This window comes from Nicotiana tabacum, chromosome 7 (genome assembly GCF_000715075.1).
Source record: "Nicotiana tabacum cultivar K326 chromosome 7, ASM71507v2, whole genome shotgun sequence".
NCBI classification, from domain to species: Eukaryota; Viridiplantae; Streptophyta; class Magnoliopsida; order Solanales; family Solanaceae; genus Nicotiana; species Nicotiana tabacum.
In genome coordinates, this window is record NC_134086.1 from 47,351,244 (window position 1) to 47,366,309 (window position 15,066).

The 15,066-nt window shown below is 37.7% G+C and overlaps 1 long non-coding RNA gene across 1 annotated transcript; it reads right to left on the reverse strand.

Annotated features, from left to right (window-relative positions):
- Positions 1 to 6,016: 6,016 nt before the first annotated feature.
- On the reverse strand, positions 6,017 to 7,912 carry LOC107784717 (uncharacterized). Its single transcript, XR_001647741.2, has 2 exons — positions 7,354 to 7,912; positions 6,017 to 6,373 (listed from the first exon to the last, which is right to left on the reverse strand). It is a non-coding gene; the product is annotated as an uncharacterized LOC107784717 (long non-coding RNA).
- Positions 7,913 to 15,066: the final 7,154 nt, after the last annotated feature.

Consider the following 15,066-nt stretch of genomic DNA (forward strand, 5'->3'; position numbering starts at 1 on the left):
GATCGGAAATTTTATGATTTGGATAGCTTCGTTGGGTGATTTATGACTTAGAAGTGCGATCGGAATGCATTTTGGAAGTCCGTGGAAGGATTTGGCTTGAATTGACAAAGTTAATATTTTGGCGAATTCTGGTTGATAGGTGAGATTTTGATCCAAGGGTCGGAATGAAATTCCGAGAGTTGTTGTATCTTCGTTATGTCATTTGTGATGTGTGTGCAAAATTTCAGGTCATTTGGACGTCATTTGGTCGACTTTTTGATCGAATTTGAATTTCGGAAGTTTTGGAATTCTTAGGCTTGAATCCGAGGGTGATTTGATGTTTTGATATTGTTTTGAGCGTTCCGAAGGTTGGAACAAGTTTGAATTATGTTATGGGGTGTGTTGACATATTTGGTCGGGGTCCCATGAGTCTTAGATAAGTTTTGGAAGAGTTTTTGGAGGATTTTGCCGTTTTGAGCATAAACATGTAATGATCCAAAGATCCATTTTTAGTTCTAGAGATCGAAAATTGATTTCGTGACTTCCGTAATTTTGATAATGAATTATAGGAGTGATCTGGAAAGTTTGGTCTAATTTCATCAAGTCACGATTGGGTTTTTGACACGAAACATGAGTTAATTATTTAACGAGCGAAATGGGTATTGAACTGAGCAAATGAGCTCCGAATTGAGTTTCCACTGAAGGGATATGTTCGTATTATTATTTGTGACTCATAGGAACAAGAATCATTAAATTTCGAATTCGTACGATGGAGTTAGAGCCTTTTTAGTGAAAAGAAAAGTTGCTGCAATTTTCTGGGCAGTTTCTGCATTTTTCGCACGTGTGAACAGTGACCGCACCTGCATGAACAGTACCATGTATAGTACCCCGTGAACAGTAACATGTACAGACCCCGTGTAAAGTACCCCGTGAACAGTACCCCATGAACAGTATCCCGTGAACAGTCGTGAACAGTACCGGACAGAATGTTAAGTTCTGGAAAATGGGACGAATCCCATTTTCCATTTTTACCAAATTGGAGCTCGGGGAGAGGCGATTTTCGGGAGATTTTCAGAGAAAACAATGGGGTAAGTGTTCTTAACTTAATTTTGGTTAGATTACCCGAATCTATTACTAGTTTTGGCATTTAATTGGTGATTTTAGTTGGAAAAATCTTGAAAACCCTCTTGGTTTAATTTGAAGATTTGAGGGTCGAGTTGATGTCGGATTTTAGTAAAATTGGTATGGTTGGACTCGTGGTTGGATGAGGTTTCATATTCCGTAATTTTTGTCGGGTTTCGAGACGTGGGCCCCACGGGCAAATTTTTAGTGCAATTTCGGATTTTAAATGGAAAATGTAGAATTTCATATGGAATTAATTCCTATAATTTTTATTAACTGAATCGAATTATTGTGGCTAGATTTGATAGACAAAGGCACGAGTACTGATTGGTAAGAGTTGAGTCACGAGTGACAGAGAGGCTATCTCGAGGGGCGATAGATATATACATGCATATGAGTGGTGTTTTGCCTGAGAGGCCTGTTTATGGACTTATTGATTTCACTCCTCTTAAAATGAGTTTCTATCGAATATGTTGATTTATTGACTGTTTTCACTCATCTTTATATTGAGCCTCTATCGAAAAGTTGCACAAATATTTTAAAACAGCTTTTATTTAAACTGGGGTTTATGAGATGTTCAGAAATTAATCACTGATTTGACATTGGTTATTTCCACTGAGATTTTCAAGTTATGAAGTATTCGTGATTACTGTTTGCCCGAGGGGCTATTTTACGAACCATGCTTTGCCCGAGGGGCCGATTATGACTTTAATCTCTATTATTATTTTAAATGGTATTGAACCCCTACTGAAACTGTTGGAAGGTATTTCAAAGATGATTTTTACTAAAAGTTGGATTTTAAAAGAGAAGATTGACTCGTATTATGATTTGAAAGCATGTTGTGTTTATTGAACCCAGCGTAAATGTGGATTCATTGTTTCCTACTGCTCAGCCTTTATTTACTCTTATTACTTACTGGGTTGGAGTACTCACATTACTCCCTGCACCTCGTGTGCAGATTCAGGTATATCGGAACCCGGTAACGGGTGTTGATAGCTCAGCCGCGGAGTCATCAGAGTTAGCAAGGTGGCTGCATGACGTTCGCATCACCGCTTCCTTCCCCTCATTATTGTTACTGTATTTAGTACATTTTTAGACTTTTGTTGTATTCAGACCTTGATAGTTGTTCATGACTAGTGACACCTCGATGTCGGGCTGGTATTTTATTCAGCACTGTTATTCCAGGATTTTATTATGAAACATTGTTTAATTTAAAGACGTAAAAATGACTCTTAATGCTTAAAGGGTTAAGGTGAGTGTTGTGTCGGTTGGCCTTGTCTTCACGAAAGGCGCCATCACGACCGGGCCGGTTTGGGGTCGTGACATTACTGTACAACCTCATATAGTTGAATGTCCTCTACTCTTCCTTTTCGTTTTAAGTGTGCTGAAACATCAAATAAAGTGGAACATCTGCGAGGGTTTATTGTACTTAAGTGTTAATTCTACCATACTGAGCCTTATTCCACCAAGAACTTTGTTATAATAGAATTTCCTATGATCCCTACCTGAAGAACTAAATAATCAAAATTTTAACTCCGTCTGTATTTTAGTTATACTACAATACAGCCAGTCCCAAGCCCCGATAAAGGAGAAAGGTTTATTAATCCACAATCAAAATTTTGTGATTAAGTATTCATCCATTTGAAATTATCCTTTTCCTTTAAAGTTCTACAAATTTCATAGGCTATCTATCCGTTTTTTGGTTTGTTTGATTCATTTTGGAGCTTGAGACGACCTGATACATGTAATCCTTCAATACTTGAACAAACAAACTTTTAGTGTTCTTAGTTCTGTAATGTTGTCCACACTATGTTATTAATTTTATTCTAGTGGTGCTAGTGCTGTATGGTGGGCCGGGATGGGACCGGGACCGGACCAGGCCAGCGGTCCTAACGGGGAAAACGGGTCTGGCGGGCCGGTCTTGGCGGGCCGGTCCTTAATGGTGCAAAAAGCCTGGGGCGGGGCGGGTATGATAAAATAGCCCACGAGCCTGGGACCGCTAAGCCCGGGACCGGATGGCGGGCCTGGGCCGGTCTTACCGGGCCTAACGGCTACTTTTTTTAAAAAAAAAATTGTTTTAAAAAATAGCAACGGTCAAAAATTTAAAAAGTAGCCGTTGGGCTGCAATTTTGACCGTTTGGAACTTTCAAAAATAGCCATTTGGCCCCCAAACTTTATTTTAACCCCAAACTTTATATAATTACACTTTTTTTCAATTCTCAACTATAAATACCCCCTCATTCTTTCCTTTTTACTCACCAATTCATCAATCTCTCTCAATCTCTCTACTATAATTGCTTATTTTATTGTTGAAATTTCGTGAAAAATTGTGAAGTTGGTGAATTGAAGAATTCAAGTCTTCAACGATTTTCAATTTTCAAGAATTCGGCAATTTGGTAAACTCGTTTCAACTCTTAAGTTTTAAGAATATATTTTTGTGTGTTTTAGTTTGCATAATTGTAATTAATATGACATCTTTGATAAAAATGTTTGGTGGTAAGGGAAAAGCTAAAACTGGTGAAAGTAGTGGCCAACCTACTACCCTTCCCCCGGCTCCCCGACCCAGACCTGGTAGATGTCCTGATGCTCCTATTATTCTTGATAGTGATAACCCTTGTTTTCAATTTTCCGATAGTCAATTTTGCCATAGTGTTGCACCAGGTGAAAATTTAGATGATGAAACTATGAATGCTCTTTATCCTAATGAAACTATCTTTGAAAATGAGGATGAAGATGAAACCCAACCGGATTTAGATGATACACCTACTAGTCCTTTTAATAACCCAACTGATCTATCGCCCGACTCACCTGTAGAAACCCCTAGTTTTAATAGACAACCTCCTAAACGCCTAGAAACATCATTAGTTTGGAATTTTTTTACTCAAGTAAGAGAACAAAATAAGGCTAAGTGTAAAACATGTGGGAAATTATTGGCGCATAAATATACTGGAGACCGTAGCGGCACGGGTAGTTTGACTAGGCACATAAAAACACACCCTAGAGATAAAGTTAGATATTTACAAATGAAAGCGCAGCTAGAGGGGACACGTGTAGATTGTGGGGATAGCCCTAGTACATGTTCAAATCTAGTTCAACCATGAATTAACACTGTGACCGGAGGTATTTTATATTACGATCCAAATAGAGATCGTGAAGAATTAGCAAAGATGGTTACCGTTATGTGCTTACCCTATTCTTTTCCTTCTAATCCTAATTGGGTGCATTATATTAGAAGAGTTTTTAATCCTACTTATAAAGGTTGGCCTCGCGCAACAGTTAAGAGCGATATTTATAAATATAAACATGAGTATGAACAATATTTGCGGTATTTATTTACTCATATAACTAATCGGATTTCTATTACTACTGATATTGGTAGAAGTGGTAATGATTTTGATTATCTAACTGTTACAAGTCATTGGATAGATGAGGAGTGGACAATGCAAAAACGCATTATTGTGTATAGAATAATTAATTCACGTCACACAGGTAAGTTTATAGCTAACATTGTTGCAGATATTTGTAGATATTTTTGCTTTAGAGATAAAATAATGGCAATTTCTATGGATAATGCTTCTAGTAACACTAGTGCTATAGGCATACTTACAACAACACTAAATCCTGCATTTAGGAATATATTCCATGTTAGATGTATTTGTCATATTTATCATTTAATTTTCGGTGATGGTATGCGAATTTTAAATTTAGAAATTGAAAAGGTTAGAATGACTCTTAATGGGATTTTTTATTCAAACCGTAGAAGTAGACTTAGAGATTATTTTAAAAAATGTGATGAATATGGCCTTAGAGAAAGAAAGGTTCCTAAAGCTTGCCCGACTAGATGGAATTGTATGTACGAAAGTTTAGTAGTTGCATATGAATATAGAAACCCAATTAATGCAACGTTTAATGCTCGGGTAGGTGGTGAGGATGATGATGAAATGCTTACTACTCAAGATTGGACGAATGTTAAAATTCTTATAGATTTTTTAGAACATTTTCAAATTGCTACAAATGCATTTTCTGGGCAATATTATCCTACTATTTCAAACTGTTTAGTTTATATTACAGCACTATCTGATTTGTTTGTTGACGGTCATCCATATCTATAATACTAATAAATCTCATCATCCAAACATCCCATGTCCAGAGAACACACAAAGGCACCCTCTAAGAGTCACAATACTACACCCCAACAAATCACGTTTACCAAGCTCATTAGGCGTTGATACCTCCGAGAATTTCTCTCACTTAAATAAAAAGCAACAATTATACAATAAACACTAAAAAGCAACAATTATACATGAACGATCAGAAACAACTATACATGAACAATCAGAAGCTTCAATTATACTTACCATAGAAGTTTTTGTTCTATTTTGGTAGTCTTCAAGGGGTATACTAGTTATCTTTTGGTTTTCCTGTCGTCGTATGTCAAGACAATTTAGCTCTCTTGAGACCTTTTACATACAATGGGTATGTTAGTTTCAGTGCTTAGAACACTTGTTGCTATAAAGGAGAATATCAATACAATACAACAACAACACAGTATAATCCCACTTAGTGGGGTCTGGGGAGGGTAGTGTGTACGCAGACCTTACCCCTACCCTAGGGTAGAGAGACTGTTTCCAAATAGACCCCCGGCATCCTTCCCTCCAAGAACTTACCACCTTACTCTTGGGGAGACTCGAACTCACAACCTCTCGGTTGGAAGTGAGGGTTGCTTACCATCAGAGCAACCCCTCTTGTCTATTTGGATATCAGAATATCAATACAATACACTATTTTTTGTTCATTCGTCTCAGGCTTGTCGCTTAGTTTCACCAATTAATCGCAGTAACAGGCTGTAATGTCTATTATCTATGAAATAAGGAATATGTCTCAACTGTTCCAGCCAAAAGCACGATAAGAGAACTAAGCACAATTGTCTCCGACATGCTAAAACATTGCAAAGCTAAAAATTTGTTTACAGCAATTCAAAGGATCAACTCAATTGAGATGTGAACAATCAACTATCGGAACCAGCTTCTCCTAATGGTGCTATAGTGCCGTCCTTTGTATACTACATAGTATGCGATACCACAAATGCAAGTCTACTTCAAAAATTCTACTTCTATGAAGTGATCTTTCTTGAAAGAGTATCCATTTTATAACATCATAATTACAGAGTAATACTCTTGGAAATAAAATATATTGTTGAGATCCAGGCCTCAGTGACTCTGTCCACAGTTCTCTAACAATCAATTCCATAGAAGCAGACATATCCCTGTCACTGTATAGAACAAGTGTCAAATGGTATTATGTGGCATTACACTTAACAGATAAATGCATATGCTAACCTGTACCCTGAACGCTTGTAGACTACTAGACTACATGTTGCAACTTCAGAAGAACAAATATTAACCAGCAACAATAAAAGCAATGGATTTGGCGAAAGGTGTAGCCTTTATAATACTGCTGAAACTGTTATTTATCATCAGAATTGCAACCACAGTTTTGCTATGCAAATAAAATAGAGTGGCTTTTGAACAATTTACAGGGGTAAAAAATAATCAGTGACAGACCATCCTATCATAGCAAATAAATGAACCAGAAAATAACAACATATTTATGCATCAAGAGTTTTTCAAAAGAGCTTTTTCGAGATTTGGTTATCTTAATAAGATAGAAAATATGTTTAACTATTAACTAGGAGTTATCTGCTTCTTAAGATATAGTTCTAGCCAATATTGAGCTTTAGTCTTTGTAATCATAGATACTGAGAATTACATAATCAAGCAGGGAGTAACATACACTTTTTTTAATATTTAGAGCGGCTAGATAAGACTTCTACCATCAGATTGCTTAAAAACAGTATGCACAAAAGCGGCTACAATACTACATTAGTCCATTGGGAGGTTACTCATGATTCAAAAAAAAATCAAAAGGAGTGGAAACTATTCTTTTCAAGACAATGTATGCCCAAAATGTAACTATTTTTCTCTTAAAGCACCAGCATTATATGATGCTGAATTAATGCAAGCGACGAATCCAAGTTTTTTCCTTTTCAAGTAATACAATATACTTCAGGATTGAAGAATTACCATCACAAAACTATGAGCACGAGAAAATTACCAGTCACCCAATCCTAGGAGGACAAAAGAATTACTTTTCATAAAACTCTGATTTATTTTATTGAATCAAATATGAGGACCTAATTAAAAAAATATAAAATAAAAATGAGTAAGAAATCATGAAAATTTGATGTGTTACCTGAGTAGATCTTCATCTCAAAATATTGCACCAAGGCCAAACATAGGAGAGACAAGACTCTCTATGAAAGTTCTAGTCCTTGGAAACTTAGCTATTATTCCATCAACATTCAAATCTCTCCACAGTTCCTCTTTCTTATTGTAGACAATCAACTTCTCTTCTGCAGCCACATCCAATACAATATCATCATCATTCATCAAACACACAGGGGTGAAACCTGAACCTTGGCTTATAACACTAAATTTGGTCCAAGACGCCGCAACCCCATATTCTTTCATAATCCAAGCATCAATTTTGTATTTTCTAGCCAAGATACTAAGACACCCTCCAAGACCCACCAAATCGTAAAACACGGTTTCGCGGTGGATTATGGGTGGTTTTTGGAGATGGTTTCGCGGCTGTTTTGTCGCTACTGTGGTAGTTCAGGAGATCCGATAGAGGTGAGAAGGAGGTGTTTTAAGGAAGAAATGGCATCTTTCCAGTGGTGGTCAAAGGGTGGAACAGTGGCGGCGACAGATGGTGAAGGTGAGCTTAGCCTGCTACTGCTTTTCGTTTGGATGGGCTTGTTTTACTTGGTAAGTTACAATACTAAGGTAGCGTTTGGACATAAATTTAGTTGAAACTTGAAAAAGTAATTTTTGAAGTAGTTTTAAAAAGTAATTTTTGAAAGTTAAAATTATATTTGGACATATATTTTATTTAAAAAAAAATTGAAATTTTGTAAGTGGGAGAACAAGTTTCATCCAAAATTTACCCTAAACTAGATTTTGGGAATTTGAAAAAAAAATTCAGAAATTTTTTAAAAATAGATCATTAATGTATGAACAAACAATATTTTCAAATAAAATTTAAAAAAATGTTGCCAAAATGTATGGCCAAATGGGGCCTAAATTTTGATTTTTGATTTATTTTTACTTTATTCAAACACTACATAGCTCTAATTTTTAAGGGTGAACAGTGGCTTTTTGTTCCTGAATCGTCTCTGCCCACATTTTTTGCTCTTCACTTTTCTTTTTTCAGGTTTTGCAAAAATTACAAGAAGTTTTTACCCAGCAAATCTTTTCTTTTAACTTGTTTATGTGTTTGGAGAACATTTTGGTTCGAAATGGAAAGAATATTTGAAGTTGAAATTATAATCTTAGTGGGCGTTTGGACATGAGAATTGTAAAATTCCAAAAAAAAGTGATTATTTTTTAAAAACAGCTTTTTGTAGTTTTTTAAATTTTTGAAAAATTTCAAAATTCAATCTTCAAGTGAAAATTGAAAATTTTATGCCAAACACTGGTTTTAAAAAAAATAACTTTTTTTCTGAAAAGTGAAAAAATTCTTATGTCCAAACGGGCTAATAGTGCACTTGAACTTTGTAAAATTACACGGGATACCTTATTTGGTCTATACTCATTTTTTAAATTTTTTTTAACTTGTACCCAATTTTTAAACAACTTCAGCCCCTTTCTCCTCATTCTTCTCCTCCTTCGTTTTCTTCTTCTGTTAACAACCGAAAGGCCTTGGAAAGTTTGATGGTGGTTTTGCAATTTTCGAGGGCGTTTCCGGTGTTGTAATTTTCATAGTCATCTTTGCTTATTACATCCACGCTGCGGCTTGCACCATAGTTGAACTCTGATCATCACCATGCAATTTCAAATTAATAGTTTGGTTTAGTCTAAAGAAAGACTTAATAACAATAATAATTAAGAACTCAAACCCTTAAGCTCTAAAGCTAGAGCTGAATTTCGCCAGTTATGAAACAAAAATTTCAGCTCTAGAGCTGAAGTTTGTCAGTTACAAATAAAAACTTCACCAGTTACAAATAAAAACTTCTACAGCTCTAGAGCTGAAGTTCGTCAGTTACAAAACAAAAACTTCAGCTCTAGAGCTGAAGTTCGCCAGTTACAAACAAAAACTTCAGTCTCATCTACTAGAATGTTGAAGTTTTGTGTGATTGCCTTTGCTACTTCAGCCCCGTATGCTGAAGTTAAGCGAAAAAGTGGGTACGCTTGTAATTTTTTTGCAAAGCGGACACAAGTTAAAACGTGACCCAAAAAGCGGATATAAATGCAAATGTATTTGAAAATTGAAATTGTACTTAACATGAATTTTACTCCAAAAAGTTACCTTTTTAACTAGATATTATTATTATTATTTCATTGAAATAAGTTTTTTAGTATTTGTTAATTTTGAATTTAAGCTAATTTTTGAAACTTAAAAAAAATCATTTGAGGAGTATTTCAAGTGAAATCATAGTTTCGCTCATAAATTTTATTTTTTCTTCCAAGAAAAAATTATTTATGTCTACAAATTATAAGTGAATAATAACGTGGTTAGCTAACACGTGTCTAAAATTTAATAATAGGAAAAGATCAAATTTATTCTTGAATTTTAAGAAATGATCTGGATATGCTCTTTTTACCCATCCCAAACATTCCGCCTATTTTAATCTTTTTAACTGACGAACGACGATAATCAAGACAGACGGCAACAATTGGACAATACTCTCCTTCAAGGTAAATCAATTTTTTAATATTAGAATACGACAAAATCAAAGCATACCATCAATAAATAATTTTAGGCCAACGTAAATACCAGCTATCGGATAAAAAAATTAGAAAATGGATAACGGACAATAGCGTCTAAAGGATTGGGATTTGATAGCTAAGAGGAACATTCTGTCAGAATATCTGAGTGGAGAAAGGAGACGAGGATACAACAGCAACCACCATATCTCAGTCTCGAATAATATTGGGTTTGGAGATACGAATATTCACTTTTTTCTATAAGCTCAATTCACCAAAATATATTACTTAAAAATTGATTCCAAAAAAATGTGGCATTTATAGTGATTGATTGTTATATAGGGATGCTATTATAGAGATGACTGACCGTTGTAATAATATTAAAAGTTATCTAACAAATTTAAAGCATATTCCTAACGAGTAAATATTACCTATATGAAATTTATTTTGGTCCAATCTTTAGCTAAATGTGCTTTGATTCCAAGAATTTGTATCTCTTTCGAGATAACTTCCTTCCATATAATTTTAGGTCTTCCTCGTTTCCTTTTAACACCTTCATTTCACCATAGCTTCACACCTATGAATCGGTGCCTCTGTAGGACGATGCAAGCATGACCAAATTATCTCAAGCGACCTTCTCCCATTTTATCCTTAATACGTGTTACTTGCATCTTCTAACGATTGTGGTAATTTTTAGTTTTATCTAATCTAGCATGACCACATATTCATATCTTAGCATCCGCATATCTACACCACTCATCTTGTGGATATGTTGGATTTTAACAGCGCAACTTATATTTCACTACCATATAAACATTGCCGGTCTTATAGTTGTTCTATAGAGCTTATCTTTCATTTTCCTAGGCATCCTTCTATCACATTATAATACCTTGGTAGCATTTCTCCATTTCAACTACCCAGTATTGATTATATGGTAACATCATCATTTATCATTTCATTCTCTTAAAACGACGAACCTAAATATCTAAATTGTTTATATTTTGGTACCGCAATCCCATCTAGTCTCACATTAACATTGTTCTTCTCATGCTGACTAAAATTGCAGTATATATTCAATCTTAATTCTATTTATTTGTGATGACCCAAAATGTCATCTTCTATTTTAGAATCCGATTCCGTATTCTGAGGCATTAAAAACCTCCTTTTATCTCTTCTCGATTTGCGTGTGTAGTCCGGGAGCGATTTCGGAAAGCCTTTATTTGGAAAAAATTTATGAAATAATAATTTTCGGCTTAAAAAGTGATTTTTGTTGACTTCAGTTTTTGGGTAAACGGACCCGGAGCAGTGATTTGAAGGTTCCGATAGGTCCGTAGTAAAATATGGGACCCAGGCCTACGCTCGGAATCGAATTCCGAGGTCCCAAGCCCGAGAAATAAATTTTTGATGAAAATTGTAAGACTGAAAATCTAAGGAATTAAAGTAATTGATTAATGTTTGATCTCGTTGGTATTGTGTTTGTATTTTGGTTTCGGAGTCCAGTATAGGTTTAATATAATATTTAAATTATGTTTGTGAAATTTGTTGAAAAACGGAGTTTATTTGACGTGATTTGGACCGTGGGTTGAGAAAATAGAAGTTTTGAAACTATCTTGAAAATTTCATGCAAATTGGTACTAAATTCATAGTTCTAGGTGTTATTTTGGCGATTTGATCACGCGAGTAAGTTCATATGATGTTTTAAGACTTGTATGCATGTTTGGTTTGGAGCCCCTAGGGCTCGGGTGAGTTTTGGATAGGCTACAGAGTGATTTGGACTTAAGGAATTTATGGTGGTATGCTTCAGGTCTGCAGGCTATCGTTTTTGAATAGTTGCAGGTATCACATTTGCGATCAGGGGTTCGCAAATGCGGACATTACTTGGAAAATACGAAAAATGGCCTGACCTACTAACATCGCAAATGCGAACAAATGTTCGCAAATGCGGCTTGTTCACAAATAAGGAGTAATAAGGGTGGACATGTGGGATCAGATTGCACGCCGTAACAGGAGGAATATGGCGATATATTGAGGAGTAATAAGGGAAGATTGGTGGGATCGGATTGCACGTCGCAACAAGGAGTAATAAGGGTGAATGTTCATATTGTTACTGAGTATATGATGGGATTAGGATGCGCGCTGCATCATTTTTTATTTATATATATTCATCTTTTGTTGTGATTTTACTATGTAGTATCGTAATTCTCTCTTAAGGATTGGTTATAGCTGAGTACTGGCAAGACATTTGGGTTCCGTATTTACATTGTTGCAAGTTACTGTTCCAATTCATTCTGTACTTCCTTTTTGCTTTATTATATATTGTTGCAGGTTATATTGTACATGCCCCGCCATAGCCTCGTCACTACTTCATCGAGGTTAGGCTCGGCACTTACCAGTACATGGGGTCAGTTGTACTGATACTACACTCTGCACTTTCTGTGCAGATTTTGAAGCTGGTTGTGGCTGATCGAGAGGTCGGTTGCAGGCAATCATCTAAGAGACCCAAGGTAGTCCTGCAGACGTCTGCAGTCCCTGGCGCCCCCTCCCATGTTTTTCTTATTTCTATTTATTTCCTTTCGAGAAAGATGTATTTTCTTCTTTCAAACCCATATTTGTAGTTATTCATAGAATGTTCGTGGGTTGTGACACCAGTTTCTGGGTGGTAATAGTTTTCGATATTTGTTAATAGCGTATGGTTAACTAATAAATTATGTGCTTCCGCATTCATTTAAATTTAATTTAGTTTTATTTATTGTAAGCTATAAAAATGCAAAGGAAAAAGGTAAATAGAACTCTAACGTTGACTTGCCTAGCGAGTGCGATATTAGGCGCCATCACGGTCCCGAGGATGGGAAATTCGGGTTGTGACAAGTTGGTATCAGAGCACTAGGTTGCTTAGGTCTCACAATTCCTGATCAAGCTAGGTAGAGTCTGAGGGATCGATACAGAGACGTCTGTGCTTATCCCCAGAGACTACAGAGTAAGGAATAAATTCACTTCTATTCTTCTTTGTCGTGCGATTTGATCTTTTAGTTCTAATTGAACTTGCTACTCTGTTCCTTTGCAGATGGCGAGAACACGTACCGCTTCATCAGCTGATTAGCAGCCCGGTCCCCTAGTGGAAACTCTTACGAGGGGTAGAGGACGAGGCCGAGGCCGTGCTAGAGGCCGAGGCAGTGGCAGGGCTCAACCTAGAGCTTGAGCAACAACACCAGTAGAGGAGCCTCAGGTGGAGTTTGATGATGAGGCTCTGGCCCAGACCATTCCGGTGGGGCTAGCTCAGGTACTAGAGGGGTCATCGCTACCCCGGTACTTCAGGATGCTTTGATTCATCTAGTGGGCCTTATGGAGAGTATTACTCAGGCCAGTACATTCCCTGTAGCACCAGCCGTCTCTCAGGCTGGGGGAGGAGCACAGACTCCCGCTACTCGTACTCCGAAGCAGATGGCTCCCTAGTTTCAGACTCCAGCAGCTCAGCCAGTTGAGGTAGTTCCGCCGGGTGTTGCAGCACAGACCGGTGATGGATCAGCTTTGTCTTCTAATGCTTTGTGGAGGTTGGATAGGTTTACCAAGCTTTTCACCACTACCTATGAAGGTACATCTTCAGAGGATCCCCAGGACTATCTGGACAGTTGTCACGAGGTATTATAGAACATGGGGATAGTGGAGACTAATAAGGTCGATTTTACTACTTTTCATCTGTTAGGTTCCGCCAAGAAATGGTAGAGGGATTATTGTTTGGCTAGACCAGCTGGGTCACCAACTCTCACTTGGTACTAGTTCTCTCAGCTATTTTGGAGAATTATCTTCCTATTACATAGAGAGAGGACTATCGGAGGCAGTTCGAGCACCTTCAGTATGGTTCTATGACCGTCACTCAATACAAGACTAGATTTTTTGATTTGGCCCGTCATGCTCTTCTTATACTTCTCACCGAGAGAGAGAAGGTGATGAGGTTTATTGAGGGACTTGCTCAGTCTATCAGATTGCAGATGGCTAAGGAGAAAGGGAGTGAGATTTCTTTCCAGGATGCAGTCAATGTGGTCAGACGAGTTGAGATGGTTTTAGCTCAGGGGTCTGACAAGAGGCCTCGTCACTCCGGTGGATTCAGTGGGGCCTCATCTGGAGGTCAGGGTACTTTTGGTAGGGGCCATCATCCAGGCCGTTTCATTCAGCACTTCAGGCATCCCATGGAGCTTCGGGGGGTCGTGGTTCTTATGTACCTCCTTTAGGGCAGCCAACTTATAGTGCACCGCCAGCTCCTATTAGAGCACCTCCTCTTTAGAGTTTTTATCGCGGTCAGCTGGCTTGCCAGAGTCAGTATCAGTTTCCTCAGTCATAGTATTTGGACGGATGCTTTGAGTGTGGTGAGTATGGGCATATCCGGGTGACCTGTCTGAGATTAATGGGTGTTCAGTCACAACAGTAGAGTTCTCGTGCCATGATTCTGGCATTGCCTGCCCAGCCAGCTAGAGGTAGGAATCAGGGAGCCAGAGGTAGGGGTCAAGCCGCTAGAGGTGGAGGTTAGGCCATTAGAGGTGGATGCCAGGTCGCTAGAGGTGGAGGCCAGCCAGCGGGAGGTCATCCTAGGGATATGGTTCAGGGTGGTGGGGCCCAGCCCCGATACTATGCTTTCCCAGCTAGGCTTGAGGCTGAATCCTCCGATGCGGTTATCACAGGTACTGTTTCGGTTTGCAGTAGAGATGCTTCAGTTCTATTTGATCCAGGGTCTACATACTCCTATGTGTCATCTTATTTTGCTTCATATTTGGTTGTGTCTCGTGATGTTTTGAGTGCTCCCGTGTATGTGTCCACACTATTAGGGGATTCTATTATTGTAGATCGTGTCTATCGCTCATGTGTAGTTATTATTGGGGGTCTTGAGACCAACGTAGATCCCCTACTTCTCAATATAGTTCATTTTGATGTCATGGGGATAGATTGGCTGTCACCTTATCATGCTATATGGACTGTCACGCCAAGACCGTGACCTTGGCATTGTCGGGGTTGCCTCGATTGGAGTGGAGAGGGACTCCTAGTCATTCTACCAGCATGGTTATTTCTTATATGAAGGCTCGGTGTATGGTCGAGAAGGGGTATTTGGCTTATTTTGCTTACGTTCGTAATTCTAGTGCGGAGGTTTCTTCCATGGATTCTGTACCAGTTGTTCGGGAGTTCCCAGAGGTATTTCCTACATACTTGC